Raw genomic sequence first — 21,654 nt, 5'->3', positions numbered from 1 at the left:
AGCAAGCCGGGCTAATGGGGTGTGATAGTGCCTGGGGGCAAGGGGCAGTTAATGGCATTAAGAGAAGGGTTAGGGCAGGTAACTGTGAGCCAAACCTTCGACGAGGAGAGGGAGGTCACCATGCAGATGTACGAAGGAAGAGCAGGAAGAACCACCACCACAAAAGCCTTGCGATAGGAGCTTGCCTGGAAAGTTCCAGGAAAAGCAAAGAGGGCTGTATAGCTGGAGCAAAATGAGTGAGGAAGGAGAATATAGGGATGAGGTCAGGAAGATAAGATGGGTCCCCATCATGCAGGACCTTGAGGGCTTTGCCCCTCTGCCCAAGTGGAATAGAGCTGAGAAGTTACATGAACTGACTTACAGTTGGAAGGCATCTCTCTGGCTGCTCTGTGGGAGATGAAGATGAAGGGAGGTCAAGGGTGGCAGCAGGGAGACCAGCTGGGAAGCCACTACCGTAATTGAGGCAAGAGACGATGGCTGCTGGGCCAAGGTGGAGCGGTGGTCCACATGTACCTGTTCTCTGTGGTCCTAAACATACTGCACTGACTTTATAATTCAGCCAGCCTGTGCAGCATTGAAAAATAGCGGTCCAGAAACCCCAGCAACATGGCTGTCAGTCTCCCTCAGCCCTCCTATCAAAGGCCATGCAGTTAATGGTGGGAGTCAGAGTTTGGGTGGGAGCATGTCTTGGGCAGTTTTGCTGGTCCATTTCCTAGAGTTGTCTAAAAGAGATTATCTGTACATTTATCAAATTTCTCCTAATGAACATATTAATGAATCATTAGTGTCATTGTTTGCTGCTCCAAGAATTACATGCTTCATCCATTTACCTTTTTGGAATCTGGTAAACTAAATGTGTTTGAGATTATAAGATTCTTTTCTGCCTAATTTATTTCATAAACTGCAAATGTAAATCATACAGCTCTCACATGCAATTTCAGTTGAGAAGGTAACAGTGATGTTGCTATAATTGAGACATTCTCACTTGGGGGGTTCCTGAAGAACCACTGAGTTGGAATGCCATTTCAATTTTTTTGAGGATGTTTTTAGTTTTAAAAATAATTTCCAGAGTGTCATTTTTGTAATTCTAATTTCAATTTATGGCCTAAACATTGCCATGAGCTTTGGGGGGTATTCCAGCTTGCTTTGGGTCTTCGTCTGCTAATGTTTCTTTTACTGCATCCATAGTAAAACAAGAATATTTTTCAAAAAACTTACGACGTAGGCATTTTCTGTGTCCTATGATGGGCACCAAACCCTGCAGGGAAGCTTGTTGTTGTTGTTTTAGGGAGTGATCTTGTGGTGGGAGTGGTAGCTTTACATCTTTTCCACTTTTTTTCCATGGCAAGCAGAACAAGATAAGGATCTATGGATCCTGACTGGGAAATGGTAGAACTGGAAGGAATGTTGAAAATGACCTAGCCCTATCCTTGTATTTTGCAGGTGGGAAAACTGAGGCTTAGGCTAGTGAAGTAACCTGATGAAGAACTAGTATTTATATTATGTTTCCTGATCTTATTAAAATATAAATTATATCACACCCTATTATGGTCTATATCTGGCCATGTAAGATGAGTGGCATCTAGGTTAATGGAATTCTTTGGGGATTTTATTAGAATTTATTATTTATTATTGTGAGTTTTATCTTTGCTGCAATATTCTGTCAAAAGATGAATTCTTCAGATTTGATGGGACACATTCAGCTTGAAAAAGACAAAAGAGATGGGGTTTAAAACAACTTTTCTCTCCTCATAGTTAGGACACTAGACAAATGATGAGCGGAATCATTTTCTCAAAGAGAAGATGCTCAGCTTTGTCTTTCCGAAGCTGAAGTGAGATGCTGTGTCTTGCTGTGTATTGTCATCCCATAGAGATTGATGATCCTTCTGGTAGGGAGCCACAGACGTAGAAGTCACCACTAGCAGGGAGAGTCACGCCTCTCTGCAATAGACAGTAATGACTATAATGAAATAAGGCTGCAGCTCAGACCACAGAGAAGTATCACTGGTGGCAATGGAGGCGTAAACATAACCCCATTAATGGTCATGCCAACAGACACAGGCAACCATGCATAATAGAATGAACCCCAAAGCCGGGGCCCCCAAGTGGGGTGCAAATTCTGGTGCTTCATGTTCTCTAGATGATCGTGGACAAGATGTTGGGCTTCTGTTACCTCATTTGTAAAATGGGAATGATATTGTGTACCTTGTCAGGGGAGAAGGCACCGAGGTGCAGAGTGAGAGAGAGGCATTCTGTAGGACATCCCATGGGACCCTGTGGGGCCTGCTACCAAAAGTGCTTCCTTGGCCTGGCATCTCTATACCTCTGGTGGACAGTGCAGCGAGCTCCATGTGGAGCTGTGAAACCCTGCTCAGGGCACTGACACCTCTGCTGAAGTGAAGGGGTTGAGAGGTCTGCTTTTTTAGTCATTCTTTTTTAGAAATATTGAATTTTATCAGCCATAGCGTGGGTGTGTAGCTCCTGATAAATTAATCCTATGGTACTTCAAGGCGAAGCTGTCCCCCTTGTCCATATTGCCCTGATGATTAGCGTATTAGGCAGTGTTCAGAATCGCCTGTGACTTTCTCTTTTTTGGGTTTCTCCAGCACCGTGGACCTCTGCCTCTGATTTCTGGGTGTATCCCAATAGCAAGGTCTTGAGGGACCTGGTTACCTGTATGCCTTCTCATTCAGCGAAGGGGGCATTGCTACGCTGAGAACCTAGTGTAGGGGATGCTGTAACCAGCCACCCAGATCCCCTGGAGGACTACTAGAGCTCTGCTCACACACAGCCCCTGACATCAGCCAGCTGTAGGAGTTCTCTCCCCTGAAGACCATCACCTCGCCCAATGCAGTCCACATCCACTGACTGGCCGACGTAGGAGGTATATAGGCCTGGCCTCTCATACCATCTTGGGTCACCTGTGAAGAGCCATCCTGGCTTCACAGCCCCCCGCAGGGCCAGCTGAGGGCTTTATTGAGCATTTCAGCTCAGTTTCTTCCCATACCCAGTCCTGCTTCCATCCTGTCCCTGGCACAGGTGGCATTTCCATAAGCACTACCTAAGAAGCCTACTGTATGCACACGTCCTCCTCAGAGTCTGCTTCCCAGAGACCTCAATCTATAACAGTCGTATCTGTACAAAAGAGTGTGTATACGGATGTGTGTCAAGAATGTTTTCCTTGCTTTTGAGGTCTGCTCCTGAAAATGAACAGCCCCTCCGATATCCCGCCTTGCCCCGCACCTTCTCTTCTTTCCACAGTTTCTCATTATTCTTATCCTCATCAGGATTTACTGGCCACAGAATTTTAAGTTATATTACCTTCTTTTAGGAGTGGTCTGTGTGTCCAGGGGCAGGAGTGAAGGCAGGGGAGTGGGGCTGGTGACTGCACTGGGCATTTCCAGTCTTTGAGTCAGAACTTTGCAATTCAGGTAAATAGTTTCAAAGAATTAAATGTTTTCTTCCCATTTCCATCTTTAACCCTTTTGCAACTAAATAGAGCAGGCTTCTCATGATAAACCATTTTCAAGCATTCAAAAGCCCAACCAATTAAAAGTGAATTTTAATTTTTGTTTTTTCTTGTGTAGATTTTATTTTTTAAAAGAACAATCTGAAATTACATCAGCATGTTGGCAATGTTTTGCTTTGGATGGTGGAGTGGTAGGTCATCTTTTTTTTGATAGTTACTGTTTCTGGGCCCCTCCACCAAATTTCTAAACAAAGAACCTGTATTACTTTTATAAATGAAAATAAAAATATATATTTAAAGATTTATTTATTTTAGAAATAGAGAGAGAGAGGGAGGGAGAGGGGGAAGTGGTAGAGGGAGAGGGAGGGAGAGAATCTCAAGCAGATTCCCTGCTGAGCACAGAGCTCAACACATGGCTTGATCCCAGGACCCGGAGATCATGACCTGAGCAGAAATCAAGAGCCACTCAGGTGCCTCTCTGTGTATTTTTAAGAAAACCCCCTTACTATATCCTGTGCATGCCACTGGCAGGTATGGTAAGAAAGCCCTAAATGCTTCTAACCTCTCTGAAGTGAATATCCTGATGGAGCCTGGTGGTAGGACTGGCAGGCTTTTCGGTCCAGGCAGAAGGAACCACTAGAGGACAGGGCATGTTTCACACTCTAGCTTGTAATTTCAGAACTCTGCCTTTTTTCCGCACAAATTACAGAAAAGAAGATGTGAGCATCACAGGCTCAGTTGGGAAATTTCATCTTTTTTTACAGATGTTCATTAACATAACAAAACATTAGTGAATGTTTAGCCTGTACCCTTTTCTGTTCTAAGCAGAGACTGAATGAAAATATGTCAGAAGTAAGCCAACTAGACTAGGAAAGGCATTTTCATACAGAAAAAAAAAAAGATGTGAAATATGCGGTCACCAAAGAAGGACCACCATGTTTTATTTTGTAATTATGAAAATTTGTCTCTTTTGACAAGTGAAATGAATTTAGGCACTCAGGCATGGGGAGAAAGTTGAATTGTCTGAAAATTAAATCAAAGTAAAAATGAAAAATATAAATGGGTGTTTCATATTCGCTAACATAGGAATCATCTTTTAGATCTGACATTTTGAAGAAATCCCTGAGAAACTTGATAGCTCATGCCTCTGAGTAAATTATAGTCCTGAGCAGTGTGGAAATAATTGAGAATGTTTGTTGTTTTAAAATAAATGTAATAAATCTGGGATGGCATTAGTGGTCTACAATATAGAGAGTACCGTTTTATACCCTGAGATGTGTAATGTGCTGAGATCTGCATCACCAGGGAGCACATTTATGTAGACACAGTGGATGCGGCAGGACCTGGATTCTCACACATGTACATTTGTGTGTACTGCATGGAGTTGACCAAAGAGGAGCGCCATCTAACAAATAGATTACATCTGGCTGCACCATATCCTCGAGGTGTGGCTCAGGGCAAGTCATTTCCTTTCAAAAGGAGGAACACTGATGAAACTGTGCCTTCCAGGGGTGCTGGGAAGATTGATAAACACTCATACCATTATTGCTATTATTGTGGGTGTGAAAACACCTTCAACCACAGTGCCTGGCATTGAGAAGGGCCTTGCTGAATGGTAGTCAAAAATTAATCTGAGTGTTATACGAAAACAATGGATCGTGGATCACCACATCAAAAACTAATGATGTGTTGTATGGTGACTAACATGACATAATAAAATTAAAAAAAAATTAATCTGAGCACTTTTCATAATCTGTGTGTGCTTTGTGTGCATGTTTGTGTGCATTTTGTGTATGTGTGTATATATATACTTTGTGTATGTGTGCTTTGTATATATATGTTTGTACTTTGCATGTGTGTGTGTTTTTTTTTAAAGATTTTATTTATTTATTTGACACAGAGAGAGAGAGAGCACGCACAAGCAGGAGGAGTTGCAGGCAGAGGCAGAGGGAGATGCAGATCCCCGCAAAGCAGGGGGAGCCTGATGTGGGACTTGATCCCAGGACACCGGGATCATGACCTGAGCTGAAGGCAGTCGCCCAACCAACTGAGCCACCCAAGCACCTGCATGTGTTCTTTATATGTGTATGTATGTGCATGGATATATTTTGTGTGTCTACATATGTTCTGTGTGTGTACTCTGTGTGTGTATTGTGTATGTGTGTGTGTATTTTGGTTTGGGCATCTTCAAGGAATGAGGCACCTTCTAGGACCAGCACTGAGTTATTCTTGTACCCTTTAAGCCTGCAGATCCAGTGAGGAGAGCTCAAGAAATGGTGCTTTGGTTTTCAAATGAGCAACTGTACTGGCTATCTCAGTTTCCATGTATCCTTAAATACATTTAAATATACTATACATACTTAAATATATATGTATATATATAGTATTATATTTTACTTTTTACTTTTTTATACTTTTTAGCCACTACTCAGTAAAGTTTTGGGTATCTTGCATCATTTAGGAATGGATGAGCCCACAAAATGTTGTCTTATGGGCAACTAATGAGGTTAGGAGTCTTGACTTTTTTTGTTAGTTCCATGGAAAAGGGTGATTTATTCAAGACAAAGAGACCCTTTGACCAAACTTGAGTAAAGGGGATTCATGATTAGAAACTGAAGTATGACACTAAATGGAGAAAACTGGCTCTAAGTCCTTTCCATCCCTGTCTGCTTGCCTCTCCCCTTCCTTCAACTTTCCCCTTCTCTCTGGGGAAATGTGGTCTCTTGGCTTTGCACATCTACCCCAACCATCTGACTGTTCCAATTTTTTACTTTAAGCTGGATGTTTCTGCTTTCTTAGTGCACATGGGTGCCCAAATGGTCACTTGGCTTGACCTCCTCTGACACCATTATCCCCTGTTCTCATCCATTTATTTCCTTCCCAGAAGTTTCCATACCTACATCATTGATCTGTGTGTTTGCTGGTGTGTTATTCATCTTCCCCACTGGACCTGTGCTTTGTAAGAGCAGGTGGTATATCTTTCTGGTTTACTCAGCCTCAGAGCCTCCCATGGCACCTGGCATGCAGGAGTTGCTAAATAAGTATCTGCTAAGTGAATGAATGTATCAACAGCAGCCTCACACCCTGTGTGATTCTTGTGATCATCTTTCATTTTGACCCAGCCAGCATTCCTATCACATTTTTCTAGCAATAGCCCCCCATCCTATACCCTGTTTTCCTTTGGCTCCAGGCCCAGCTAATCAGCACATTCCGTCTTCTAGCCGCAATAACCAGTTTAGGGTTGCGCTTGGGATCCACAGTGATCCAGTGAGATTTAATTCTAACTTTTACTGGAACTATTAGGAAAGGGGTGGCTAAGCTGTGAGTCTGTGTTTCCAGGGCTTCTTGCATCTGTTTTGCTATGCAAGAATGAAGTCGGCACAGAAGAAAGCATATGCAAAAGGTAAAGAGAAACTAAGTCCTGATGATCCTGATGAAATTGTTCGAGCCCATGGGTCCAGTCTTACCTGCAGCAGTTGCCTCTGGACTTCTCTATTGCATGAGCCAAAGCATTCATCCCTCTTCTCCCCAGCTTTTTCTTTTTAGTAGGCCCAGCAGATTTGGGGCCTCTGTTCTAAATCCCAACCATTTTCATCCTGAATTCACGTGATAGAAGGGCAGGCAGCTGAGAACAAAGATTCCTTGGGATGTGCTGGGACCCAGCCCAAGTTTCTGAGAGCCCTGGGGACACTTCTGCTAAGTTCCTACTAGAGAGACCTGGTAGGGTAGGTTTTATTTTGTTCAAATAATGTTGCTAAGAATATTTTTAAAAAGATTTTATTTATTTATTTGAGAGAGAGAGAGAGAGAATGAGCATGAGCTGGGGGAGAGGCAGAGGCAGAGGAAGATAGACAAGCCGACTCCCAGCTGAGCGTGGAGCCCGACACAGGGCTCGATTCCAGGACCCCGAGATCATGACCCAAGCCGAAGTCAGACGCTTAACTGACTGAGTCACCCAGGAGCCCCACTAAGAAAAAATTTAAAAAATAAGTTTGAGTTGAGCTTATGTTACTTTCAGCTGGAGCATCCTAACTACAAATGCCTTCTAGGGAGGCGTTTACTCAGAGCTGAGTAGGTCATGATATATACCAGTCCTTTGTAAGGTGTCCACCCTGGTCCCAGCAGCTGTGGTCTGAAGGTCAGCATCATGTGGCCTGTTACATTCTCAGCAGGAACATGGGAGAATCTTATTTCAGGAGGTGCAGGAGCATGAAAGGCAGAAGAAATGACAGGCTTTTGTAGTATAAATGACAGCATCAGTTTATGAGACTATGTTGAGGCTGAGCTGGAGGTGCAGGAAGAAGTGGTGAAGTCTGTGGGTTTTTGGTTGAACTCTTGGGGAGATCCTGGAAGAACCGTGGAGCCTTCCTAGGTGTGGAGGTGCGAAAGGGGGAACTGGTGGCTGAAGTCTCCTCCAGCTTCCTGCAGGTAAAACAGAGGTTGTATGTCTTCCCATAGCAGAGGACTCTGGCATCTTTTCTTTGTCAAGTCCTATTTCCTTCTTGGTGTTTCCAAGTCTTTGGTGCATTTGACAATTTCTGTTGTGTAGCCCCTAACTTGGGCTCTATGCATGGGTAGTCCAGCAGTACTAACCCTCCACTGAGGCCCTAATTTTCCCCTTCTGAATTTCTCTTAGAGAAGGGAAGTGTCCCTGCAGCACATAGCTGAAAACGGCCTCCCTTGGGGTGGCACCAAGCCCAAAGGGTCTGAGAGCTTGGAGAGAGGGCCCTTTCTGCTAAGGATCCAATAGGGAGGACTATTTGGGGGGGTGAGGTGGGGAGAGGTTCCTGACAGGTTATTGGAGTTTTTCTGTGAAAGACAGAAAGGACTCCAGTGCCAGGGGAGATGGAGTCTCTTTGGAGGAGTGTAGTGCTGGGAGAGAGCAAAACCAACCAGAGGCTCCCTTCCAGAGGAGAGCAGAAGGAGGGAGCACTAACCTTTGATGGCTGGCAGCCTGATGGAAGCCCAGCCCTGCTCCCACCTGTCCACTATGCAGCTAGGGACATGTCCCCTTTAATTCAGTTTCCTTCTTAGTAGATAAAATGGAGGAGGTGAGAAGACATGTATGGCAGGCCTTTTAAAATTATTAGATGAGAAAAGGCATGTCAAGTGTTGTGTGGGGCTCCTGGCAGACAGGATGCGCTTGGTCAGGGCACTGCTGCTCTTCCGATCTCTTTCTCTGCTTTCTTTGCATTAGATGTGTGTACCTGGGCCCAACAGTGCCCAGGAAGATCTTTTTTTTTTTTTTTTTTTTGCACTTGGTACAGTACCCAACTAATGGCAGGTGCTTAGTATATATTTGAGTTCCTTCCTCTATGGACTCCATGAATTTCTGTTGAATATGTGCTCTCTGCTGTGATCTGCCTTAGGCACAGTTGATGCATCAGGGACAAGGCAGATGTCGTCCCTACCCTCACGATTTAGCCAATACCAGGAGCTGCCCCTTGGTCATTTCTTCCTTGGGTCATGCCCTCTTTTTCCTTCCAGCTGTACTATGAAATAGGTGTTATTATCCCTGACTTACAGAAAGGCATCTGTGACTCAGGACAGTGTGAACACTTGGATATATGAGGGAATAAAACAGAAGGGTCCCTGGGTGAAGAGAGGCCTCTAAGACTTTTACTTGTGGACAGAATCTGGGCTGGGGCCTTTTGTGTAGGATAAAGTACGCTTGAACTTCTCAGATTGAGGGGAGGGAATAGTATGGTTCATTGAAGTGGCTGAGCTCTCTTTTCTGATTCTGGTGTGTGTGTAGAGAGAGACAGAGACAGAGACAGAGAGACAGAAACACAGACAGAAACAGAAGCAGAGAAAGACACACAGAGAGACAGTGAGAGACAGAGAAAGGGACAGAGAGAGACACAAAGGGATAAGATGGACAGAGAGACACAGAAGGAGACAGAGTGCAGAGCTGTACACAGGGAGGACGGGTCCCGGTGGAAGTACTTCTTGAGCTTACATGATTGCTAAAGCAGAGGCCTCCACTTGCTAAAAGAAAAATATGAACAACTGTGAGGTCAGGAAAGTGCTCCTGGACACCCCTGCAGTGCCTGAGTTCCTCAGCAGAGGATGCTCAGCTTGGCTGGGGAGGGCCTGAGCTGCTGTAGCCAGCTGCACCAGCAGGGGGCAGTGCACAGGGCTGTGTGGAAACTGGGTTGAGTACTTACCATTGGACACTTTTATCCTGCACCCTGAAGGTCTGTGGGGCATTGGAATGATGGAGATGTGTCAAGTAACTCCTATCTAAGAGGCAATTTCAGGTGGATGATCTCCGCTTACCTCATTTAATGGAAAGGCAAAATCGAATAGTTGTTGCAAGCCCAGGCAGGCAGACCTGGGTTTGTACCCTGACTGCTACTTAGTAACTGTGCGACTTTGGGCAATTGATTTATGGCTTCCTAAACCTCAGTTTCCTCATCTGAGGGACGGGGACAGTGGTTTGGCAGTTAACTAAATACAGCAGGGCCGGTGACATGCTCAGCCTAGAGTCAGGCCCAGGGCGTGTGCTGTGTAAATGTTAGCCCTGCCCAAGCCCACCGTGAGTGGGGGCAGCATGATCCCCACTCTCACTAGTGAGGAAACGGAGGCTCAGAGGGCTTTGATATTTACTACGCTTCTGTGGGGTGGGGGGTCCTCACAGCTGCTGGGGAATGCCAGAATCCACAGCCTTCTCATCTGACTCCAAAGCCCTCTCCGTGATGGATTATTGATTTTTCTTCTCTTTTAATAACACTGGTTTGTTGTACAGAGTGGCCTGGGAGTTTGCAAGTTAGGGAGTCAGTTGCAGCATGCTGCATTGCTCCTGGGCGCTGTCATTACCTTCTTGGGTTTTGGGGAAGGTCTTTCACACCAACAACAATGCCCCTTCCCCACCAGGACCCTGGTCCTGGGGAACACTGTTGTCTAACACAAAGGGATAATATTGTTTTATAAAAACATGTTTTAAAATTAGACTAACAAAGTCTGTGCATGTTAAAAAAAAAAAAAAGCCAAGCAGAATAAGAGGGTGCAGAGTCAAAAGGGAGTATCTCTTCTAGTTCAGACTCCCAGGTCCCTCTTCCAGGGGCAACCATGGAAGTTGTGGCAGTTTCCTGCTTTTAAATTTTTCAAAATTTTCTATCCATTTGCAAGAATTTGTGCTTTTTTGTGTACGTGTGTGTGTGTCTACCTACTCTTCATTAATACCAATGGGTTCTTAATATAATACACACACACACGCCATGCCCTTTTGTGCCTCTCAATTAGTTATCTTAGAGAATATTGTATATCAACTCCATTAGATGTAGCTCATTCTTTATTCATCTCATTACATGAATTCTTTTTTCATGGTTCTATCATGTTCCACTCTATGTACATACCAAATTATCTACTGTTTATTTACTTTTTATTGTTGGTTGACATCTACCCCCACCTCAGTGTTTGCTATTATAAACTATACTACAGTTAACATAGACATACGGCATTGAACACATTTGAGAACACAGCTGTAGGATGAAGCCGTGGAAATGCACTCCTCATTGGAAGGCCGGTGTATTTATAGCTTTCACAGATATTAGCAAAGTGCCTGCCTCAGGGGTTGCACCAGGCATACTCTCGACCCGCAGTGTGGAAAGAGCCTCATCGTTACCTCTGTGTATTAACAAACTTGTTGATATTTATTCGTTAATCAGACAGGTGAAAAATGGAATCTCGTTGATTTGATTTGCATTTCTTTAACATTGAATGAGGTGGTGGTGTGCTTTTATTGAGCGACTTACTTATTAGCTAATTATTAAATGGTTACATTAATTGGTTATAATTATATCAGTATAATTTGTTGAAACACTTGTACTGAGTCCCAGCCCAGACAGTCTCAAGGGCGTGGGACGTGGGATGATTGATGGCTTTCTCATAACTTAATTCAGCAGGTCAGTTAGGCTAAACTGGATTTCTTCTAAGGCAGGCTGTATGAGCCTTGCCTCTTAGAGTAAGAGGTGGTAAACTTGTCTTTTAAAGGGCCAGATAGTAATTATTTTCGGCGTTGTGGGCCAGATAGTCTCTCTCAGAACTTTTCAACTTTGCCACTGTACTGCAAAAGCAGCCAAAACCAATATACAAATAAATGAGTATGGCTGTATCCCAATATGGTTTTATGTAAAGAAAACAAAGTCGGGGAGGTGTATTTGGCCCATGGGTTGTGGTTTTCAAAACCCCGTTCTACACTGTGCATGAGTCGGTGTCTGGAGTGGGTGTCAATTTGCTGATTCCAATGGCCTAAGTCTTATATACCTGAAACACGTTGGTTAATATGCAGTGTGCTGAAGAAATGAATAAAGGCGAGTCTATGCAGGCACTTGGACATTCAAGATACTAGGCTTTAGGACCGTGGCTCCCTAGAGAGTGACTGAGGCTGGGCCTTCGAAAGTTTTCCCCATTGCATTCATACCTTACCCTCTTGTTAATATAACATCTCCTTACCCTGAATACACATTAACTAATTGAATTTGCCTGGTATTGGCCACCCTCATGGCATGCACAAGGCTAAAACTATTGTTTAGGAATTGGAAGAGTAGTCCTGCGGCTCCCGGGGGTCAAACAAAACTGCTCAGGAAGGGAACTCGGGGCTGAGGGAGGCACTGCACAGCAGTACGAGGGAGGTAAGTACTGTTGGTCAAAGCATGAAATAAACACTCCTGGTGTTCTGGGGGTGAAGGTTGCAGAGGGTGTGGAGGGTAAATGGGGGGTTTGGAGGAGGCAGGAGGCAGCAACAGGCCCTGAGCCGAGAGTGGCAGCCTGGGCAGGAGCCGAGTGGGGCCTGGTGGGTTCCCAGGAGAAACCAGACTTGAGGAGGCATTAGAAGGGGACTTCGGTTAAATGTGTCATGGGCACGGGCGCCTGGGTGGCTCAGTTGGTTAAGCGACTGCCTTCGGCTCAGGTCATGATCCTGGAGTCCGTGGATCGAGTCCCGCATCGGGCTCCCTGCTTGGCAGGGAGTCTGCTTCTCCCTCTGACCCTCCTCCCTCTCATGCTCTCTCTATCTCATTCTCTCTCTCAAATAAATAAATAAAATCTTTAAAAAAAAATGTGTCATGGGCACATATGATTTGAACAGGTGTTCTGATTCATTCGTGTGCTTTGTTGCCTGTGAACCCCTGTGCCTCCATCAGTGCCTGGAACATCAGGGGGCTTAGTTAATGTGGAGGTAATGAATACTGCGAAATGACTTTTTACAGTCACTGCGACAATTACACATTTACATATCAAGTCATGTGAATAGTACCTGTCACGTAACAAGTGCACAAAGTTGTGGCTGTTAATGCCATCAGCTCTTACCACCGTGGGCTTCAAACGCAAAGACAAGTAACAACTATGAGAGCAACAGCTGTGCGCTGATGGCGTCCACTCTACAAGTTCCAGTTCCAAGTACTTTACGTGAATTCCCTCCTTCAATTTTTACAGTGCCTTAGGTAGTACACAATGAGTACTGTCATTGTTCCATTTTACAGATGAGAAAACGGAGTCACAGGAAGATTAACTACTTTGTGTAAAACTCTACAGCCAGATGTAAGGTGAAGGTATCCCTCTGGTGTTTGGGACAGTGGCTCTCAAACCCCAGCAAGCGTCAGAAACCCCCTGGAGGGTGTGTTAAAACACAGACTGCTGGGCCCCACTCCTAGAGGTTTTGATTCAGTGAGTCTGGGGAAAGACCCAAGAATCTGCATTTCTAACAAATTCCCCTTGGATGCCGATATTGCTACCCTTTGATAACTGCTGGTTAAGAGAATTCTGTGGCTGTTTTTTTTTTTTTTAAGGTGGTCCCAAGGAAGGCCAATTTCGTTAATTTCTGGCTCTTCTTGAACCCCCCCAAGAACATTTTCAGCCCCTTAGTGGTGCTGCCCCTCCTTCTCCTTCACCCTTCTCCACCTCTAGGGCTCCAGCCAATTCAGCCAGCATGGTCACAAACTGAACCCCAGGGGACAGACATGGAGTTGCTTAGAGAAGTGCTCTGTCTTTTCTCTAGGAAGTCCTGAGGGGTTGAGGTCAAGGTCCAGGCTCCATCTTGGAAATGATGCCCCAGAGTTTTACTGCTGGCGGCTGGAGTGTGCTTGGGTTCTGCCTGAAATGCAAACACGACTCTTCTCTAGTTTTAGTGTCTTACCCCTTGCAAGTGCTAAATTACCCCATAAACAAAATACATCTGGTGCTTGACTCATGGAAAATATTTCTCTATGGTTGAAAAGAAGTGTGTGGACAGTCTGACTCCATTAATTTCCACTGGAGTGACTCTGAACCATCTGCTCGGGCTCTGCTGCAGGGGGAGGTGGGGGGCCGGGCTACATAGCAGCCAGCCTGGGAAGTGCAGTGTCGGCTCCATGGAGCTGTGGGTAGATGCGCATGTCACTAGGGTCCCTCATAGGCTGGAGGAGGCTTCCCAACACTGCTCTGTGCACTCTGGACCTGTGGAGTGCTCCGGTCCCAGGAGAGATGGCCTGGACCCCAGTGCCTGCTTCCCCCGACTGGGGATCCACTGGGTGTGCTGCTGTGGCCAGGATCCCTGTGATGTCCGTGAGGCCCAGGACAACAGATACTTCCTGGTACCTCCAAGCAGCTTTTCTGGTGTAGTTCTGGGCACTCCCTTCAAGGCTCACAGGAAGTGAGAGGGGATTCCTCTGGGGACCTCTGGGACCTAGCTATTTGGAAAGAACAAGACCTTGGTGGCAGAGAGGCCACCCTCTTGTGCCACAGGGGCCACTAGGGATAGGCTGGCCTTTGAAATGGCACAGATTTGGGTTAAAACCTGATTTTCCTCACCATGATCACACGCCCTTTGCCAAGTTATTATTAACTTTCCTGACTTTTGTATCATCATCTTTAAAACAGAGACTTTTCCTAGCCAAGGTGACAATCAGTTGCATATCAAGTCACTTAAACAGTGCCTAGCACATAGAAGGTGCTAGAAGGATGATGGCTGTTAATATTATCAGTATGAATTCTATGATGCCCCACGATGACTGCCCGCACTGCCTCTCCCCCTTGCCCCGCAGTGTGCGTACCTAGTATAATCACCTCTCCTTGAGTGAGGGCAGAATAGGTAAATATGATGATATCTTGTGATTTTGAGTTAATCCAGAAGGAGATTATCTGGGTGGGCCTGAATTCACTGGACAAGTTCTCAAATGGGACTGGACTCTTCCTGAAACTAGAGAGGCTAGAAATGTGAGAGAGTCAGTGAAGGGGGCCACATGGCAAGGATCTGACAACTACCTCTAGTTGCCAGGAGTGGTCCACAGCCAATAACCAGTGAGACATCAGGGACTCAGTTGTATATCCACAAGGAAATGAATTCTGATCATAACCTGAGAGCTTGGAAGCAATCTTTCCCTTGTCAAGCCATCAGATGAGAACACAGCCTAGCTGGCATCTTGATTTCAGTTTTGTAGGACCCTGATCAGAGGACCCAGTTAAAACACGCCCAGCTCCTGACCCACAGAAACTATGAAGTAAGAAATGTGTGTTGTGTTAAGCCACTAAATTTGTTAATAATAAAAATAATAGAAAATGAGCCCAGAGATAGCATCTGACTCAAAGATTATGAGAAATAAATGCAATGATTTGTATAGAGCATGCAAGGTAGCTACACAGTAGGTACTTGATGGTAGTACAGATCATCTCCTCAGTGAAGTAGTCCAGCTCTCCCTCCCCCATCAAGAACATATTCTTGCTTCAAACCCCAGCCTATTAGCTGGGATCCTGCTGCGCTCCTGCTCATCCTTTTAGGTGTTACTCATGTCTTGCCATGATCTTGATGCCCCCCTGCGCTTGGGCAGCCTGAATGTTGACCACTGTCTGTATCGCCTCTTTCACCCTACATTTTTGCTAGAAGCATTTTTCCATCTGTTCTTATAAGGCTGGCTCATCTTTCAGGTCTCAGCTCAAATGTCACCACCTCTTAAGAGCCTTTCCTGATCATTCAGCTGAGCTCTTCTTCCCCCCTCACCATTCTTGGAGTCCCTGGTTATTTCCTTCACAACACTTTCTCAGTTCTGTCTGGTTGTTTGTCCATTTTGCTCTGGTAGCCTCTTGGGTCCATGAGCCCAGATGCATGTTGGTTTTGTTTACTGTTGATCCTGGTGCCAGCATGGTATGAAGCATGAGCAGGGGCTCAGTCCATACATATGTGCAATGCATATGTGTACAGATGTGACTGAGGAGCACCACCATACCCAGCCCATACTGACCTCCAACCCTTTTTAGATTGCCTGAGGCCCCTGTCCTCACCGCTCTGGACACACCAATCAATTCTAAAGAACTTTCTTGTGGGATTGGCCTGTATCCAGGCGGCTGGAATTCCTCATCCACACTGCAGAGGGCATTCTTCATCTCAGTTCCTGTCCAAGCCTTCTCTGTGTAGCTGAGTCCTGTTCCCCAGACTTCCACTACTCCTCTCTCCAGATACTGTGATGTAGCCTACATACATTCAGATACTTGCCTCCATTTCAAAAGGATACAAGTCTGGAGTGAATCCTGGGACCCTGAGTGATGGAAAGGAACAGATTAGGTTCTGCTATGATACAGATACGCTATTCAAATCTAAGCTCTGCTGTTGACTAGCTTTCTGACATCAGCAGTAAGACATTTCCCTGAGCCTCAGTTTTCCCATCTGTAAAATAAGACATTTATGTCCCCATGAAAGGGTGGTTGTGAGGGGGATATGAGGTATGTGCAGAGCATGTAGCTCAGGCCTGGAACTTGGAAGATGTTCCAACATATTAGTATTCTCCCCAGCTTCCCCTTCCCAGCTACAGCAAAGAAAAGACCAAGTGCAGTGCAATGTAAGTGACAGGTGAGGAAAGACAACTGATTGTGGGACCAAGATGTGGGTACTCAGGTCAATGCCTGGGAGTCTGGGCATTGGGACAGGTCTGGTGCACACTTCTGCTTTGCACTTCCTCAGGCAGGATTCTCCTTCCCGTGGAGCCTGTTATCACCAATGGGACCATTTCCGTATTCATCCAAAGCTCCTGATTAGAGGCTCATGAATATTCAAATTCTTGTCTCCCCTTATTTGCCTATTAGCATTCTGTCTCTAGGCTTATTTTGTGGTCTTTCTCTAGGGCACATTTGTTCAGTGATTCATGCTTCATCGTCTGATATGACCGGTTTCAAGACAATCCCAACTATTTCCCGTTCTCAGAAAGCCTGGGTCTCCTCCCTGCTCTGGCTGCCAGGTTTTCCTTGCTCTTTCCACTCACAGAGATGGGTGGGTGGTGGCACAGCCTGCAGAGTGCCACTTTGGGAGCTCACTTCTGCATTTTTAAAATTCATATTGATAATAATAATTCAGTACATGTGTCTATCACTTCAAATTTTACAAAGAGATTTCATATCATTCTGTTTTACAGTCTGGCTTTTCTGCAAATGCAAAATGCTAACATTCTTTTCTGTATGGGACCATGTTTCTTTTCCTTCTGAATATTTAACAACAAGATATGAACAAAACAGAATCTGTTTTAAAGCCCAGCTGTACAACAATTTCTCACAATGGCACAATGTAGAAGGGGATTTGTCCTACTCTCTCCATGTGCTGGTTGGAGCTTTGTTTGAAGTATGTTCAGCTCTGTAGGACATACAGAGTGTATTAATTTCCCATGGCTGCTGTAACAAATTACCATGGACTTGGTGGCTTAGAAAAACACAAATTTATCCTCTTATTGTTCCAGAAGTCAGAAGGCTAAAATGGGTCAGCAGGACTGTGTTCCTTCTGGAGAGTCTAAGGTAAAATCTTTTGCTTTGTCTTTTCAGCTTCTAAAAGTGACCTGCATTCCTTGGCTCACAGCCCCTTTCTCCATATTCAAAGCCAGCATCTTCAAATTTTCATCTCTTTGTCTGACTTCAGCTCCTGCTGTCTCATATCCTCGGACTCGGACCCTTCCTCTTATAAGGATCTCATGGTGACAATGCACCTCAAAATAGGATAGTCTCCCTACCTTGAGATCCTTAATTTAATCATATCTTTTAGTCCCCTTTGCCGTGTAGGATAACATGATCACAGGAGGTGAGGACATGAATAGCTTTGGTTAGCCATTGTGGCTGCCACACTACCTTTCTGGGTTAGTACAAAACCCCAGATTGCTTGGGACTGACACTTCCTTGCTTGTCTAGGATGTGGATCCTCTGGCTTGTTTTCTTCCTCTCTCAGCGTGGACTACTCCTAATAGCTGCCATGAATTTCTTGGTTGCAGGATCACAGTGTTGCCATGGGATACACAGAAGGCTTGTGGTGGTGGGTTTGGCAATAAATGCCCAACTTTCTGGCCAGATATCTGTATGCCCAAAGTATCTTCCTTAAATGAAATACCAATTTGATCCCTACAATCACCTCTGAAATGGGAATTATCACCTCCAGTTAAAGCTAAGGTGAAGAGAAACTAAATAATGTGCTGTCTGTCTCGTGCAATATGGTGTGTGGATGCTGGTGCCAGACGGGTCTGGATTTGAATCCAGGTCTGACTTTGTTGCTTTGTGCATGCTACTTCACCTCTCTGAGCCTCAGTTTCTTCATCTGTAATACCTTTAGGTGTGAGTGTTAGATGAGGAAGGGCTTATAAAATGTTTAGTATAGAGCCTGGATCAAGGCATGTTAGCTGTTTCCTCATAATTATCGTTACCATTAAGGTTAGCACTGTTGGGGCGCCTGGGTGGCTCCGTCGTTAAGCGTCTGCCTTCGGCTCAGGTCATGATCCCAGGGTCCTGGGATCGAGCCCCGCATCAGGCTCCCTGCTCTGCAGGAAACCTGCTTCTCCCTTTTCTACTCCCCCTGCCTGTGTTCCCTCTCTTGCTGTGTCTCTCTCTGTCAAATAAATAAATAAAATCTTTAAAAAAAAAAAAAAGGTTAGCACTGTTACTGAGAAATGCATTTCTGTGCTTGCTGAAAGTCGTTATAATAAAACTATTGACATTGCTGTTTTTATTGCTACAGACTGGGGGCATGCACAGAAGTGATTCCCTAAGATTTCTAACCCCTAAGGTTCCCTAAAACCTGAAAGGTCTAATTGATTGGGCATATCCTAAACAACACAGCACAGGGCAGAGTGCCTTGGCCCACTATCACATTTGATCCCCAAACCAAAGTCAGGAGGTATGTACAACTACTGCCCTCATTTTACATATGAAGAAAATGAGGCTGGGGGACTTGAAGTGATTTATCCATCGTAATGCCAGTGCTAATTGTTAAAATCAGAACCTCCTGGGTCTGCCAGAGCCTGGACTCCTAATCCTATGCCCTCCACTTTGCTGAGTTGGTCCCTGGTGGACACCACAAGCTGTGCTATCCTCTCTCATCTCTGACGGTAGATGCACCCTGCAGCTTGGAGGCCTGAAAGAGACCAGGGAGGCTGAGAGCCAGCTGTCAATTAGAGCTCATTAGGATGCCACTGTCTCAGGCAGAAATCAGTACTTGTGACTCAGTCCCCATCTCACTGGGCTCCTGTCCCACAGAGCAATGGGAGCTGTGGGACCCCTGCGGCATTTTCTCACAACTGCCCACAGCTATTTCTCCTCATACGTGCCCTTCTTGATCACCATAAAAGTCAACATTTACATTGAGACTGATATTAATGTTGAAGCACAGGGAACAACTGGGGGAATTTTCTTTAGAACAGAAAATGTCCAATTTCCAAAGATCTGGCTAGAGCACAAATAAGCATTGACTTCAGTCCTTCAGCCGCTGCTGTACATACCAACAGGGTCCCAGCATGGCGCCGAGACAACCCAGGCTTCTAATGGGGTGTTTGTCAACAGGAGGATCTATGTGGGGCTTGTGGAGGTCTTGAATAATGTATAAAATCCACACGTTAAGGTTGATTAAAATCCTAAGTGCATTATCCAACTGGAGCAAAAGGCTCTTGAGTCTCTGATCATTGAAAGTCATTGATCTTCAAGGACTTTTGTCCTCACGCTGTGCTGCAAGACAATGAATTATGGGACCATTGGATCCATGGGGAGACCAACATGAACACAAGAACTCATAGGGACGTCTCCATGTCACTTCGTATGGAATGGGACTGCGTCATATGTTTGACCCTCATAGAGTCAGCAAAGAAGAAAAAACACTTAGAATTTGTTTCTTTTGCTACTGTTTCCTAGACAGAAAGTTCAAAGCAGGGAAGGGGTGAGATGTCAGTTACTAGCATAACGATGTTCTGAGCTTCATCAGGGGCCATGTGTTTGATTATCAAGATTTCTAATGTTATTAGGGCACTGAGAATTTTCGACCTCTAATCTGGCTTGTGGGAAACAGACTATGAACCTGGATTTCCTGGAAGAGTGGTGTTTGAAGGAGCACCAAACAAGGGTGTGGTCCCACTAGGAAACCACTCACAGGAAGGCCTTGATAAAGGCAGATGCCAGGATATCCAGACTCCAGGGAGAAAACTTGACCCTGCCCAGGGCACTCTCTATCCTATGCCTGTCCCACCATTGTGTTTTAGAAGCTTAAAATAACTGATTATCTGGTTTCACAGTTTCACAGATGGAGAGGAATTTTGCTCCAGGATGAATCATACTCGGAGTCTTACCCATACCCGATTTAGATGAGATTTTGGACATAGAGTTCATATTGGAATGAATTTTGGGGATACTGGGATGGGGTAAATGTATTTTGCATGTCAGAAGGCCATGAATTCGGGGAATCAGAGGATAGGGTGTTATGGGTTAGATTGTGTCCATCTCTAAATTTACATGTTACAATCCTAACCCCTGTACCTCACAGTATGACCTTGTTTGGAGACAAGGTCTTTATGGAGGTAATCAAATTAAAGTGAAGTCATAGGGAGGGCCCTATGACCATATGGGCCCTAATCCGGTATGACTGGTGTTCTTATAAGAAAGGGGAAATTTGGGGGGGCGCCTGGATGGCTCAGTCAGTTGAGTGTCCCGCATTTGATTTTGGCTCAGGTCATGATCTCAGGGTTGTGAGATAGAGCCCTGTGTTGGGCTCCATGCTGAGTGTGAGCTTGCTTGGGATTCTTTCTCTCCCTCTCCCTCTGCTCCTCCGCCTGCTCTCCTTCTCTTTCTCTCTAAATAAAATCTCTGTAAATAAAATCTTTTTTTAAGAAAGGGGAAATTTGGATGCAGAAAAACTGTACACAGGGAGAGTGCCAGGTAGAGAAAAGGTAAAGATTGGGGCAATGCTTCTACAAGCCAAGAAATGCCAAAGATCACCAACAAACCACCAGAAGCTGAGGGAGGACTGGACTAGGTTTCTCCTCACAGCCTCAGAAGGAACTGACCCTGACAACAACTTGATCTTGGACTTCCAGCTTGAGACAATACATTCCTGTTGTTTAAGCCACTCAGTTTGTGGTACTTTGTTACAACAGCTCTAGCAAATTTTGCTGTGTTAGCTGAAGGATTACTTTGTTCAAATAAACTTTGATGAGAAGTCTATTATGTAAAGCAGACAAAAACTCTGGTTGAAGTGGGGTTTGGAAACCTGGAGACTTACTTGGTGTGTTCTCTTTTCCCCAAGGTAGCTTTGGAGCAGCTCTCTAGAAGCCCCCAGATTATAGTTTGAAATTCACTGACTCCTCTAAAAATAGTAAACAATGCTGACATAACTTGGCAGCAACAATTAGTGAAGGGGCAGCAGCTTCAGAAATTATGGGAAGCACTGTGTGGAGGAGGATTCAGAGTCTTTGCTTAGCCTCGGGGGTGGGGGGAATGTAGTGATTGATTAGTGATGTCTGTCACAGGCATAGTAGTTGGGAGGGGAGTAATATGTAACAACTGTGTTCCATCCCTGAAGCAGTAGAACGCCTTCATTTGGCAAAGAGTAAGTCCGACAGCCTCAAGAGAGGAAATGACTGGCTCAAAGCCACATACCATCTCTAGGATCAGAAGGGATAGGTGGTGTTTCAAGCCTGGTACCTATATGCATGAGATTCCTTCTCTGTCTATAGATTCACACTGAATCACTGAAGAGAAAGAACATGGCATCCATTCAGGGAAGTTCATGTTTCTAAGATTTTTTGACCTAGAGCTGATGTTTATGTCTGTCTTTATTCTTCTCACATTGCTGGTTGTATTCTTTTTTTTTTTTTGCATTTTTTTTTATTCTTATGTTAATCCCCATACATTACATCATTAGTTTTAGATGAAGTGTTCCATGATTCATTGTTTGTGCATAACACCCAGTGCTCCATGCA

The 21,654-nt window shown here is 44.9% G+C and overlaps 1 protein-coding gene across 2 annotated transcripts in view; it reads left to right on the top strand.

The window, feature by feature from the left end:
- Positions 1-21,654, top strand: part of CDH13 (cadherin 13) — a 1,287,326-nt gene that overhangs the window by 239,366 nt on the left and 1,026,306 nt on the right. The gene's annotated exons all lie outside the window — the stretch shown is intronic.

This window comes from Leptonychotes weddellii, chromosome 16, assembly GCF_054177405.1.
Source record: "Leptonychotes weddellii isolate Sample4059 chromosome 16, ASM5417740v2, whole genome shotgun sequence".
In the NCBI taxonomy this organism is placed as follows: Eukaryota; Metazoa; Chordata; class Mammalia; order Carnivora; family Phocidae; genus Leptonychotes; species Leptonychotes weddellii.
This window is presented reverse-complemented; position numbering and strand designations above follow the sequence as displayed.